The sequence below is a fragment of the Macrobrachium rosenbergii genome, chromosome 4 (genome assembly GCF_040412425.1).
Source record: "Macrobrachium rosenbergii isolate ZJJX-2024 chromosome 4, ASM4041242v1, whole genome shotgun sequence".
NCBI lineage: Eukaryota > Metazoa > Arthropoda > Malacostraca > Decapoda > Palaemonidae > Macrobrachium > Macrobrachium rosenbergii.
The window spans coordinates 40,983,948-40,999,781 of NC_089744.1; the positions used below are offsets into that span (position 1 = coordinate 40,983,948).

Below are 15,834 nucleotides of genomic sequence, written 5' to 3' on the forward strand. Positions count from 1 at the left end.
TCTTCGATAGTTTCTGAACTGCTTGTCAATACTTCATTTGTTCAATATGTTACTCACCCTGTACAATCATTTACTGCTTGTGTTTCTGACATTACTCTTCCCTTCATACTCAGTCCCTGTCCCTCTTTTGCCTTGCATTCTTCACCTTTTGTCCACTGTACCTATTTTTACTAGCAGCCCTTCCCCTTCTACCTGTTATTCTCAGCTAGGTTCTTTCTCGAGTTAAAGCTTTCTTCTCTTTCGGATTTGTTAAGCACAAGGTGAGTGATTCATCCACCACGGTGATGCCATGTGAAAACACTGTACATTCTTTCATCCAACCATCTCCCTCCCAGCTGTGTTGTGAGTCATTGGCTCCCTCCCAGCTGTCTACTGTTTCCCTTACACATCCCATGGTGTCATTGCTGCTAATCCCAGGTTTGTTATTTACTGGCCTCTGCTACCCTGGCTCTTCCATTATACTTGACAGAGTTAACCTCAATTTAGATGATTCTCCATCGGTGTTTAAGCACTTGTTAAATCAAGCTGCCTTGCTTTACCCTCGCCTTTTTACCGAAGATGAACCTGTTGATTAGCAATCAACTTTGTCTTGCTTCTTCCTTAACTCCTGTTCAGGCAAGTAAGAAGTCAAAGTTATCTGATTCTGCTATTATGCATTTTGAGATGATATGGAAAGCATTATCCCTCAAGCAGGTTATCAGAATGTGATTGCTTTGGTTCTCTCTTTCATGAAACCGCGGAGGGCTGCTTATTATGACGCAGGAGCGTTGCCAGATCTCCGTCCATATCTTGTTCAAGACATTAGTTTTTCAGGTTGCTTGACCCAGTGAAATGTAGAACTCTAAAAAACCAAAAACCAAAAAGGGAGAAGCACTCATGAAATCAGCATTTCACTCGATTGAAGCCCTTTCCTTTGCAGAACATGTGCCAAGTGAAACTACATGTTACTCCTGAAGTGTTAAGTACTTACTTTGCCTTGATAGAGCTATTTCAGATGATTTGGGAGAAAGATCTCATATTTTTACTAATTTAATTTTAAAGAAATGAGACCAATTGTGTTATATTTATCTTTTGAAGTAGCTCCAGCTCAAAGGTTAGTAGCTATTTTTTTTATGGAACTCATCAGCATCTCCTTAACCCCAAAGTCTTTAGGCCATTGCTGAAGAAGATTCAAATCATTAGAGTAGAGACTTCTTAGCTCAATATTTCAAGTCTTCTTTCAGAGTGTCCTGCACCTACAGCTGTGGCCAGTTGTGCCCCTGAGTTTCACGCAGTGTATAAACCCAAGTTGTCTTCCAGTTCTTCCACTTCTGGTAAGCTTTCAAGGTAGTCAAGTCTCATGCTTTAAGGGAAAGAATCATAAAATGGACCTGCAACTGATGGTGTGAGCCCTCAAGACACAGTAGGAGGCCATGTACAAAGCTTTTGGGTGTCTGGCAAAGCTTCAGAGCAGCACTTTGGGTGGTGAAGGTTCTTTAAGAGGGATTTGTTGTACATTTTGTTGCACTTCCTCCCCTGTCAGCGTCGCTGATTCTGAGTTTTGCAGGAGGAGATCATACAGTCATTATGCGAGGAGACGATTGAGCTAGTTTTAGACAAGTCTCCAGGATTTCACAATCGCTATTTTCTCATTCCAAGGCCTCATAGGGAAGGTCTGTGGTTCAAACCTCTTTGTTTCTGTCTAAGCACAGTACCACAGGCATTCACCAATGTTTGGCTCCATTAGCGGGATGGAGTCCTCTGCCTGGAATCGAGAGTGCTCCTATTCTTAGATGGCTAGTTAGTTCTTACCAACTCATTTCAAGTGATCTTGGGGGCAAAGGATTGTCTTCTGCTTCTAGCCTCGGTGTTAGGCATTCTGATCAGTGTCAACAAGTCTATGCTTCTTCCATCCCAGTTGATTGTTATCTGCGGATGAAAATTTACTCTCTTTTTGGGCTTGTCTGATGGAGAAATTAGCAGACTATTTTCCATTTCTACTAAGAGAATTTCAACCCTTAGGAAAGCCTCCAGCCAAGAAATGGCTATCTCTTTTGGGCCATATGTACTCTTTAGAGGAGTTTGTCAACATGGCCTGCCTAAGAATGAGACCAGTTCAGTTTTATATCAAGAATTTATGGGACAGGTCTTGTCTTCCAGGTTTGTTTCCAGTGGTAAGTTCCTGAAGATCTTTTAAGTTCTCTTTGTGGGTGGGGAGATCAGTCACAACTGTTGATGGGTCTACCTCTAGACCTCAAAAGATCCCAGACCACACATTGTCTTCAGACACATCAGTGTCAGGTTGGGGAGCCATTCTGGGAAACACTGCAATATCAGGGAGTTAAAACAGTAGAGGAAAATAAGATGCATATCAACAACCTAGAGCCACTGGCGCTGTGAAAAGGCCTGATGCAAGTGGAACATCTAGTCAGAGACAAGACAACACAGTCTACTCCAACAATTCAACCTCTATGCCTCGTATAAGGAAGCAAGGAGGCATGATAAAGAGAGATTTGTTCAGGCTGGCAGAGAAACTTCTCCTTTCGGCAGAGTCCAGGAACAGCTTGTTACCACAGAAACAGTGTTATCGCAGACTAACTCAGCCAGAAAGGGTAAGTACTTCTGTCTGAGTGGTCTTTTCATCCACAAATCTGTCAGTCACTCAGAGATGGTGGAGTCTTTGGGGAACCCCAAACATAAATCTTTTCATAGTGGCCCAGAATACAAAATTCCCAGCTTACTGTTCTCCATGCCAGGATCCTCAGGCATGGGGAGTTTATGCTTTTCTTCAAGAGTAGTTGAATAAAGACCTTTATGATTTTCCCCCATTTGCAGTTTTGAAGGTAAATCAACAAGTTGTGATCTTCAGAGGACACAAGGATGATGGTGATAGCTCCTTGGTGGCACCAAAAGGATTGGTTCCCTGAGCTACCTCTCTTGGCGGTAGATGTTCCTCATCTTCTGCCGTTCAGGAAAGAACCTCTCAGACAGTCTCATTTGAGAAGATTCCATCAAAACTTCCACATGCTTCATCTGACCGTGTGGAGACTGTTGACTTTCTCTTATGAGCTAGAGGCTTCCCAAGAGCGGTTAGAGACTCAGTCCTCAAGTCTAGAAGGCCTTCCACTGTAAGTATCAACAATATTGGTCAATTTTTTATCTTGATGTTTGTCCCAAGGGATATTCAGCACCTGTACCTGTATAGGTAACACGATTTAAGCTCTTCCTGTATCTTGGGTTTGTGAAGCAACTTTCTGTTTAGTCAAAGGATATCGCTCTATGTTGCCTTCAGTTTTGCAACATACTAACTTGAATATCCCTCACGATATAAGATTTAAGGTAAGTCAGAATGGTTTCCTTAGTTCGGCGTCTGCAGAACCGAACAGCGACAGTTTTAGATTCAGAAAATCGAAACCCTTGTAAAGTCCCCGCTCAACGGGTTCTCTGTGATGAACATCCCGTTTTCTGCTGTCTTCACATGCGACCTAAGGTCGGACGAACACAATCTTATTATCATTATTGTGAATTGTATATTTATTATCTGTTCATTTGCCCTTGTACCACGTATATGTGACGAGTATTTTTATGTCCAACCAGTTATTGTTAGTCATCACGTTTTCTGTATGTACCTGTCCTGTTTTGTGTAGAGAAATAGTTTGACCTCAGGTCACCTGTAAATTTTTGTACCCACGATCTCTGCGTATACGCAGACGTCCACATGCCGCTTTATAAGCGGGTCGCTTCATCAATAAACCAGCAGTACTTGTCTTCCTGCTCATTATTTCGCACCTCTCTCAAAGTGGTAACCCCCGGAGTGATTCCCGGAGCCATTAATGGACCCAAACGGCGACTTAGTCTTGACCCGATGAACCAACCCACGCCCCTAACGGACTAACTATGGCACTCTAACAAAGCGTTCAGGCGTTACCGACCCTCGTCGGCAAATCACTGGCGTCATTAGCGAACCCACACGGCACGCCTCCCAAGCGTGTATTGACGCGAGTGTTCTCTCTCACTCCAAGTGAGAGTGCGGAATGAGCATGGACACAGACATCCCAACCACAAACAAATTACCACGAACTTCTCAGAGGCAGACGTCTCCCTCGCGCAAACCCCTCTCGCACGCTCCTCCACGCCGGTGCCCGCTCCCCGTGCGATGCCCCTCCTGACGAACCAACCAAGGGCAGCCTTCAGCATAAAGCTGCCGCCATTCACCCATCAGAACCCAGCGTCCTAGCTCTGCAGGGTCGAGGGGCAATTTAGGGTGGCAGGCCTGACTGACGAGGTGTTGAAGGCGGACATCGCCATCAACGCCCTACCAGAGGAGATATGCAAGAAGGTCGCCCTGTGGGTAATGACAACGAGCCCTGCCACCTTCCAGGAGTTAAAAGCCACTCTTGTTGAGACCTGCTCCCTGCCAGTCTCCGAGAGATCCGCCCGCGCCCTCAACCTCGCCATCAACCCCCAGCAGGACACAAACCTCTTGGAGATGTGGCATGCCCTCCAGGACCTCCTCCTCCTCCTCCCCCATCAGGAGCCGCCGACCCAGAGACTCCAGCTTACCACACCGCCATCACGTGGCTGAAGTGGAAGGATGTGGCCCTCGGCCCTGGAGGGCCAACACTGCTGAGCGACGTAAGCACTGGCCACCCCCGCCCACTGGTGCCCGCCTCCTGTCATCGGCTGGTCTTCGTCATCCACGGACTGTCCCACCCCTCTGGAAGAATGACGGACAGGCTACTGGCGGAGAAATTCGTCTGGCATGGCATACGGAAGGACATGACAGCCTGGGTAAGGCAGTGCATACAGTGCCAGGCCAGCAAAGTAGGGCGGCACACTGAATCTGGGGTGGGCGATTTTCCCCAGCCGGGGAGACATTTCAGGCACATCCACGTCGATGTAGTGGGTCCTCTTCCCCAATCAGGAGGAGCAAGATACCTTCTAACAATTGTGGACCGCTCCACCCGGTGGTCCGAAGCTATGCCCATGGAAGAAGCCACCACCAGTGCATGCACAGAGGCGGCCCTCCTCTCCAGCTGGATCAGCCAGTTCGGTGTCCCGGACCATGTAACTACGGACAGGGGCCCCGCTTTCCTGTCTGAGCTGTGGACCACCCTGGCACTTCTGCTGGGGACCACTCACCACAGCACCACCACCTACAACCCCGCAGCCAATGGAATGGTGGAAAGGTTCCACAGGTCCCTGAAGGCGTCCCTCATGGCTCGTTGCCCCTCTGAGAATTGGAAGTACCAGCTGGCCTGGGTCCTCCTCAGGCTGAGGACTGCCCCCAGAGCCAACGGCGACCCGTCTGCAGAAAAGGTCTTCAGAGAGACCCTCGTAGTCCCGGGGGAACTCATCACAGAGGACCAGGACGACTTAACAATGCAGAGGCTCCGCAACAGGGTTGGGAAGTTCGCCCCCTGCCAGTGGACATATACTGACAGGATGTCTCCCTTCATGCTTCCCGGTCTGTCCTCCGCCACCCATGTCTTCGTCAGGGACGATGCCGTACGTCGACCCTTAACCAGGCCCTACAGGGCACCTTTCCTCAGGCTTGAGAGGAACAAGAAGGCATTCCGGGTAGCCATTCACAGGAAGAAAGACTGGGTGTCGATAGACCACCTCAAGCCCGCATTTCTGGAGGAAGTCGTTGGGGACACTTCCCAAAGCCCCCCGGAGGAGATGGCGCCCCCACAACCTGCCCCATCTGCAAGAAAACCTCGTGGGCGCCCCCGGAAGGCCCCGGGACCAGGCAGGAAGGCAACCCAACATACCCATCCACAGGGCACCAAAGACAACGACCCCCCCCCAACAGCTGGCATCGAGAAGGCAGGACCCCCTCCGCCGCCCCAGCAGATACCTGCTTTGATGAGACGTTACCTACGTCTTGGGTGGGGGGGGGAAGTATTGTAAAGTCCCCACTCAACGGGTTCTCTATGATGAACATCCCGTTTTCTGCAGTGCCTTCACACGCGACCTAAGGTCGGATGAACACAATCTTATTATCATTATTGTGAATTGTATATTTATTATGTTCATTTGCCCTTGTACCACGTATATGTGACAAGAGTATTTTTATGTCCAACCAGTTATTGTTAATCATCACATTTTCTGTATGTACCTGTCCTGTTTTGTGTAGAGAAATAGTTTGACCTCAGGTCACCTGTAAATTTTTGTACCTGCGGTCTCTGCATATACACAGACGTCCGAACACCACTTTATAAGTGGGTCGTTTCATCAATAAACCAGCAGTACTTGTCTTCCTGCTCATTATTGCGCACCTCTCTCACACCCTTGCTCAATTAGCCCACTTGCTTACCTTATCGATGGCTCTTTGCATGAATGTGCTATAGCCGATTCACTTAAGGTAGGCCTACGAGACGTTTGTTTGGCAGCCTCTTGATTGGCTGGTACCGGGAGGCAGGCGACTCGCTCAGTCTCATTTTTACGTATGTAGCTCAGAAAACTAGCAATATATGTTTATATATTTCTTCATTTTTCTCACGTTTTGCACAAGATAGGAATATTTTGGTCATACCATAGGATTCGGTATTAATTGTACAACTAAATATGATTTCCTGAAATCAATAAGAGAAAACACAAAGGAATTACAATGAGTAAAAGTGAAGAAAGAAGCATTTAATTCTTTATACCCGTTTTTACTTATCATCGGATTTTGCATCATTCATGCGATCAAGATAAAATAAAACTTATGTTTTCATACAATAAATTCACCCCGAATACTCTGGTGCTTTCAGATTTTAGATACGTGAGATAGGAGAAAATGAAGAATATGTCTTATTATGTTGCATCCGTTCTTGATGCAGTTTGCCAAGAGACGGTGATGATGATCTGCACGAACACGACACTGTGTTGGTCCTCTCAGCCGTTGACAGTTGCCAATTAGCGATATGAGAAGTTTTCAGTTTCGGCAATATTTGCTGTATTATTGTCATTACATTTTCTGTAAATAAATGCACAGGATTCCCATTATGACTGTCGAACATTTTCACTCCAGTATTCTTGCATTGAGCTTAGTACTTCATATCTATTACTACGTGATGCATGTTTAATTGGAGGAGAGGATGAGAGGGGAATGTCTCCTCTTTTGGTGCTTTTGCTCCTCAGTCTCCATTAGATCAGGCAGAGACTCTGCCTAAGACAATTCCAAGGTGGTTGGGTTAAGCACCATCTTATCCTCCTTGGAGGCTTGTGCTCTAGCCTCAACAGGCCGAGCACCTGACCCACATGGCTGGGCCACTACCACAGGGGTTGATGCACCTGCTACATTAGAGGGTGCTGCCACTGCACCCCTAGTGGTAGAAAGGGGTAGTGGCTTAAGAACTTGAGCATAGCTCCTAGGTTGTTGTCCTAATTGTCTTTTTCCAAAACTGACACTTACATGTTCTGCATTGGCTTTATTTAGTGCAGACAGTTTAAATTTGTAAATTTCACAATTTTGTTATAGGATTTATGCTCCAGTTGACAATTAACACATTTTGCTTTTCTATTACATTCATCATCATGATGGACACCAGAGCAGTTTATACAAATTTTAGCATTTTTGCAGTTTCTTGATGGGTGGCCAAACTCAAATCAATGATAGCACTGCATTGGTCTCTGCTGGAAAGGACATACTCCTACCCTTTCATTTTCAAGTATGACATGAGAAGGTACTTCAGAGTCTACAAAGGTTAAAATGATCATGTTGGCAATAGCTGCCTTTTTCACTCTCCAAACTGAAGTGGGACTCATTTCTAGAATTTCTTCTTCTGTCATGTCATAAAGGTCTTTGTCAAATAGTACTCCTCTCCCATAACTAAAGCTTAAGTGGGGCTTGATCTTCGTAATCATTTCATCATTTTTTATGTCCAACAAGGTCAGCATATATGCTTGGGTTGTGGATTTGGCATGAATAAGAACGGTGTTCTTCCCAAAACGAGAAATATCACCGCTCTTTATTCCTCCCACCTTTTTCTGAAGAAACCTAAAAATATATAGTAGTTATAATTTTCCTCCTTGTCTGAAGCTACCACCCACATAGGAGGTTTAGGAGTCCTTATTTCTGTATTCTGGTTTCTCTCAGGTTTATCCTGAGCCCATGTAGATAGCACATAGACGTCCATGTGTTGGGAACTTTGTCTGTTAAGGCTCCCTGTACTGTAGCTTGACCTATTTGTATGGCACTTACCCTACTACTAGCCTTTAGAGCCTCATCATGGCTGCTAAAGGTAACCCATGCTTCCCATTTACATTCAATATCAATAAAGTTCATCCTGATCTTTACAACAGTTCCAAATGATTTCAGAGCTGTTGAGATCATTTCATAATCACAACAGTCTTTGATATGGAGTATTCTCAAATTTTTTACACAACCTGGCTGTGTTGAAGATTTAATTTTGGATGAAGATTTCTTAGAGAAGTCCATCTCTTTGCTTGAAGTCGTCATCAATGAAGCATGGCTAGAGGGTCCAGGGGAGTGGAAGTCATGGGGGGGATCAGGATACTTGTTATTACTGTACTGCTTTTTGTCCATTTATTTTTCAAGAAGTCATCAACATTTGGAGAAATTTCAATCTCCAAGGTGGGTGCAGAGGTTGTCATCTGTGCCAGAACAGCACCATCAGAGGGTCCAGGGGTACTCGAATCCTTATAAATGCTAGACATAAAGATTTGAGCGGTAAAAAAAAAATAATAAACCAAAAACCTTAAAAAAGTATCATCAGCCTTTCATGGGGATTATTCTTCCACCAATGGCACAGGTGAGAACTGACTCCCAAATGTCCACATCCCTACCCTACCCCACAGGGGATGGCACAACATGATTATAGTGGTCCAAGTTTAAGCCAAACCTGCTTGCTACGACTGAAGGTATCACGAGAATACTATGATCCCCACTCTAATCATGTGATGGGCAAACCAGATAGAATGCCGAGTCTTATCCCCAGAACCGGACCCCCCTGGAATCCGTGGTCCAGCCCTACAGAATAGCTCCGCCTGATATTTCTTAGGTCCGAACATTATTAGGCAGCTGATGGTCCTACCACAGTTCCCACTGTTTAGCTTCGGATATAAACCCAATCTCAGTTATGATATCTTTTCCTGTTTATCAGGTCCAATAAATTTTAGCAAATGCAGAAAATTCCACAAAAATTAATTCAAAGAAATATACGAGTATAATGGTCTATGGGACTCTTGGACTCAAACCCGGGAACAGATTCCTGGGGTTCAAGAGCCCCCTCACCACGTCAAGGTGGTCACAAACTTTGGGGGGGGGGGAAGATGCAGTAACTTTTTGTGAGGTATACATGTTTTTTCTAATAAATTATTACAATTATATAGCTGACATACTATCATAAAAGACAAGAACTAAAACCAACAGCAATACCTGGGTATATTTATGAGCAAATAAATAAAAAGACATCCTGGAGTGGCTGAGAAGCAGTGCATTCCCCTCTGAAATCTCAAGGCATACTAATTGATGTCTCTCCCAAGTTCAGCTAAATAATTGCCATAAGTCATTTGTGGATCATTGAAGTGCTATGAACATTTTTCACGGTAAATTTATCCAAACCAAATGGAGCGTAATATTAATACTCATATGAGGATTCCCGTCCATCACCCAAAACCTGTTATAGATACTAATATGAGGGTTCTGGTCCATTAAAGGTTAAATGGGCTGCCTCAGTGATTAGCTATCTTTGTGAACTTTTTCACTTTTGTGCAACATATATTCTTATTTCCTCTTTCCCTATTCCATCATATCCATCCATAAACAGTTGTTCCATTGGCCCCAAACTGCTGACAATGTCCTTTATCAAAACATTAGCATCATGTAAATTGGTGGTTGATTCCCTCAGAGGTGAGGTTCTGTGATTTGCATGTTTTCTGTCTAATCTTTGCGAGTTTATTGACTTGTCCCACCCACGTGTGATGCCAAAGGAGACATATGGAAAAGGTTTAATTTTTTGTTTTTCAGCCATTATAGAGAATATACTTTCTTCTTTACGTATTTTTGACAACAGGTGGTCGATATAATGTAATAATCATGCTTAATATTTTAATTCAAACTAATTTCTTCCTAGACTTCTCTTCTTCATGGTAATCTGAAGTGAATTTTTAAAAATGTTTTGTATATTGTTTGGAAAAAAGTTTTTCTTTTAAATAGTGCTATCTGTATGATTAATGATATACTTTTGATGGAAAAGTACTTCTTATATATATATATATATATATATATATATATATATATATATATATATATATATATATATATATATATATATATATATTTATATATATATTTATATATATATATATGTATATATATATATATATATATATATATATATATATATATATATATATATATATATATATATATATATATATATATATATATATATATATATATATATATATATATATATATATATATATATATGTATATATATATATATATATATATATATATATATATATATATATATATATATATATATATATATATATATATATATATATATATATATATATATATATATATATATATATATATATATATATATATATATATATATATATATATATATATATATATATATATATATATATATATATATATATATATATATATATATATATATATATATATATATATATATATATATATATATATATATATATATATATATATATATATATATATATATATATATATATATATATATATATATATATATATATATATATTATATATATACATATACATATATATATATATATATATATATATATATATATATATATATATATATATATATATATATATATATATATATATATATATATATATATATATATTTATATATATATATATATACATACATAAGAAAAACCATTGTATTGATGAGCAAAGTGTATGGAAAGAGTGTTGCAGAATTGTTTTGAGGAAGAGTACCAAAAAAATAAATTTTAGTTTTAAAAATTATATTTCTGGGCTCGACCTGTGTCAGCCAGTGAAATTGGTTCCAATTAGCACATTTCTAGGTATAAGAATTGCTACATATACCAGAGAAAAAAGCTATCTAGAATGCCGGGGTTACCACCCCCAGTTCGCTCATCTTTAACAGATGTCGATATACACAAGGGGTGAGCTATTACCACTACCACAGGCCTTCGTCCAACAGACTTCTCAATTCTCAAAGTCCCAAATTGGATGAGCCGTTACAAACCTGTAACCAAGGATACTCACCCGCTCGCAAACTAGGCGTCATCACGAGACTGACACGTCATTCCAAATTTAGCACTGACCGCGTAAACACGTTTATTTTGTGTGGTGATTGTGTTCCCTTTTTTGGCAGCTCATCATGTCTTCCACCGAGATTTTCTCACCATCTAAGTTGAGTACTAATTCTGGTTGGATTGTTGGTCTTCGAGGCAACTTAATTTTGGTTTTACGAAGTTTTTTCTTAGCGTTTTGCAGCACTGCGTCATATGCAGCGTATGCTTTATGTTTGCCTCTTACAGTTTTGATCTTCAATCTCAACCTTTTTGATATTATTTGTTATTCTCCTAGTTTTTTGTTGACTCCATATAGTTTAGAGCTTGTGTGGAGAATTTGTTTTTGTTTCGTGTTGCTGGTTGGGGTCGAGATCGTGTTTTTTGCCTATCCACTATCATGTAGGCAATGGGTCTCCCATTTTCTGACAATAGAATTTGGGTCCCTTTTATCGTTTCTCTTCCCCTCCAGCTTAAAATTTTCTCGTTGGTGTAAAGTATTTATTCATGATGTTAGCTGTTTTATACAAGGAAGGATGACATATATATTTTTAGATTAAGTTTTGCATTCGTTTCGGCGTCTAGGTGGCCATTTTGGATACCGTACAGTATCCTCATGCCTCTGATGTTGCGGCTTATTCTTTGGCCTGTCTTTTCATCGAATCGTCTAAGTTTTTATATGCGTATGTAGATATGTTTATCCTTAAGGCTCCCCTTTTCGAATGTTTTATATTGTGTCTGTTTTTAGTATTGTTATCTCTAGAAGGTAGTTTTTTAGCCTATCCACTTAGGCTAGACGTAGCTGTGCTCTTACACGATGTAGGCTACCTTAATCTCCCGTTCAGCCATTAGGCTTTGGAGGTTAGGTTTGCCCTGTTTACGAGTTCCTGTAGCGTGAGGAATCCTCACTTTTTCCTCCTTCCCAGTTTATTCTAGTCTCATGTGACTGGCTGAGCTAGGACCTAGGTCCTTCTCTCCCCATACCAGTGGCATACCCCCTGGCCTCCCGGTCTAGTCCAAAGAGCTTGGGTTTTGGAGAGTAGGCTACGGTCTCTTACTTCTCTCATGTACGCAGCTCAGTTATCGTCCTAGTTCTTGATGGTTTGATTTGTGACGTCACCTGTGCGTTATCCCTCTATGGGGAGAGTAGCCGCTCACTTTCGTTCGGCTCCCCCGTAAGGTGGTATATTCAGCGTCCGGAGGGTGCTACCCACTGACCGGTCGCTGTTCCGCCAGGTTTCCGCCACTTACTACCTTTTTCCATCCGGACGATGCAGCTGGCTCGCTCCCAACGTTTTACTGGTTGGCAGCTTGTGTGTCGAACATTGTTCCGGGAATGCATGATAACATATGGGGTAGGTTACCATTCATCTCCGCCGGTCTAGTCCTGTTTTTCGTTGTTCTTATCACTACGGTGGTATGAACCGCGGTTGTTAGGGAGCCATATCCTTTCCCCCTACTCCGCCATGGTGACTTCGTTCCCATAAATATAAACACAGCGAAATTCAGTGGCTATTGCGGCGGAGTATCATAGCGTCCCCGTTTATTTTATTTATGATTTAAGTTAGAACATTCGTCATTTTTAGCAGTAATTTATTTTTTCTGCTGGGATCAGTCCCGGAGGGATTTTGCCTTGTTTTCCTTGTATTAATTTTATGCTATTTAAGAATTTCTCTCGTCGCCGGTCTTATTCCGGCGGCGCATGTTCTAATGATACTCATTTACCATCATTCTGCTTACAGATGGTACGCCAGAGGAACCTGGGTGCTTGGCCATTCTCCAGCAATCGCTCGTCACGAAGTGTGCCGCCGCACTCTAGCTGCGCAGTTCATGTTGGGGATGGAGTTGTTTGGCACCCAGAAGGCTGCGAAATTTGTTACGCTCTTTACGGACTGGCGTCCGATGAGTCGGTAAGTGTCGAGAGTCTGCTAACCTGTAGTCTCTTTCGATATTATTACCTCTTATAGAAACTTACTTTGAGAAGGAATTTTCAATTAATCCTGCCTTCTCTTCCAGGCTAAACCAATAATCGCGCAGCAGCGATGTCGTCTCTGAAGTCCTGGGTTGGCGGATTCGGGAGGAATGTCGCATCCGGCAAACCTTACGTGCTTTCGGAGGAGATATGTAATCTCCTCTACCCTGGCGCCCGGATCTCCGCCGCTTTACCGAAGGAGTTAGCCGCCCCGATCATTGAAAAGATCCGGCTTGATACGCAACCCTCCCAAGACGACACCGTGTGCGGAGAGGTGGCGGCTATTAACCCTTAAACGCCGAGCCTCTATTTACAAAAACATCTCCCGTATGCCGGCGGCGTTCGGTGAGTTAGCGCCAAGCGAAAAAAAAAAAAAAGTTTTTTCAAAAAATCACAGCACACTTAGTTTTTAAGATTGAGTTAATTTTTGGCTCCTTTTTGTCATTGCCTGAAGTTTAGTAGGCAACCATCAGAAATGAAAAAAATATCATTATCATATATAAATATTGAAATATATGACAAAAAAAAATTTTTCATATATAATTTTATACAAATCGTGCTGTGAGCAAAACGGTTAAAGCTAACGGGTTATATTGTTTTTCTTTGTATTGTACACTAAATTGCGATGATTTTGGTATATAACAAATTGTAAAACGATCAAAACAACACAGAGAAAATATTATCACAAAATGATGCATGAATTCGTAACGCTCGGGCGTAAAAAAATTTTTTTTTCAAAAATTCACCATAAATCGAAATATTGTGCTAGAGACTTCCCGTTTTTTGAAAAATGAAGCTAATTGATTGAATATTACTAGACTGTAAGTGTTTTAGCTTACAATTGCAGTTTTCGACCATTTCGGTCGAGGTAAAGTTGACCGAAAGTTTAATTTTTTCTATTTATTGTGATTTATATGAAAATATTTCAAAACTGATAAAAGCTACAACCATGAGTTATATGTTGTATTGTACATGAAATTGCGCACATTTTCATATATAAAACTTTTATGTAACGACTAATATAAAACGTGCAAATATTACGACAATGCGATTTAAAGAATTTCTGAGATGTTCGCTGAGTTACCAGCAAGACCTAAGGAAAATGTTTTTTCAAAAATTCACCATAAATCGAAATATTGTGCTAGAGACTTCCAATTTATTGCAAAATTAAGGTAAACGATTGAATATTACTAGAATGTAAGAGTTTTAGCTTACAATTGCGTTTTTTTTACCATTTCGGTCGAAAGTTAAAGTTGACCAAGGTTGAAATTTTGGCAGTTATCGTGGTTTATGTGAAAATATTTCAAAACTGATAAAAGCTACAACCATGAGCTATTTTCTGTTGTATTCTACATGAAATTGCGCACATTTTCATATATAAAAGTTTATGTAACGACTAATGTAAAACGATGCAAACATTACGACAACGTGATTTAAAGAATTTCTGAGATGTTCGCCGAAAGTTACTGCGCCGCAGACGTAAGGAAAAAGTTTTTTTTTTTTCAGAAATTCACCATAAATCGAAATATTGTGCTAGAGACTTCCAGTTTGTTGCAAAATGAAGGTACATGATTGAATATATTATTAGAATGTAAGTTTTAGCTTATAATTGCGTTTTTTACCATTTCGTCGAGTTAAAGTTGACCAAGGTTGAAATTTTGGCAGTTATCGTGATTTATATGAAAATATTTCAAAACTGATAAAAGCTACAACCATGAGTTATTTTCAGTTGTATTCTACATGAAATTTCGCACATTTCCATATATAAAACTTTATGTAACGACTAATATAAAACGGTGCAAACATTACGACAACGTGATTTAAAGAATTTCTGGCGCTGGACGTAAGGAAAAATTTTTTTCAAAAATTCACCATAAATCGAAATATTGTGCTAGAGACTTCCAATTGGTTGCAAAATGAAGGTAAATGATTGAATATTACTAGAATGTAAGAGTTTTAGCTTACAATTGCGTTTTTTTTTACCATTTTGGTCGAGTCAAATTTGACCAAGGTTGAAATTTTGGCAGTTATCGTGGTTTATATGAAAATATTTCCAAACTGATAAAAGCTACAACCATGGGTTGTATTTGTTGTATTTTACATGAAATTGCACACATTTTCATATATAAAACTTTATGTAACGGCTAATATAGAACAGTGCAAAAATTACGACAAAATGACGAAAGAATTTCTGAAATTTTCAGCACAGTTACCAGGCGGGCATAAGAAAAAGTTTTTTTCAAAAATTCATCATAAATCGAAATATTGTGCTAGAGACTTCCAATTTGTTGCAAAATGAAGGTAAATGATTGAATATTACTAAAATGTAATTGTTTTAGCTTACAATTGCGTTTTTCGACCATTTCAGTTGAGTCAAGTTGACCGAAGGTTGAAATTTTTTGTAGTCGACGTACGGTACGTCCACTTGGCACCCAACAGACAATTTTAGTCGACGTATGATACGTCCAGTAGGCGTTTAAGGGTTAATCTACATTTGGAACCCATGATTGTAGCAGTTGATGTCCATCAGGTTGAAGGTAGGGTGGTCTGAATAATTCTTTTCTTAATTCACCATCTTCTTCTTCCTCTTCCTTCCAGGGATT

At 40.8% G+C, this 15,834-nt stretch overlaps 1 protein-coding gene across 2 annotated transcripts in view; it reads left to right on the forward strand.

Moving 5' to 3' along the window:
• The window catches only part of LOC136833049 (methionine-R-sulfoxide reductase B1-like), a 99,967-nt gene that overhangs the window by 65,071 nt on the left and 19,062 nt on the right, over nucleotides 1–15,834 (forward strand). The gene's annotated exons all lie outside the window — the stretch shown is intronic.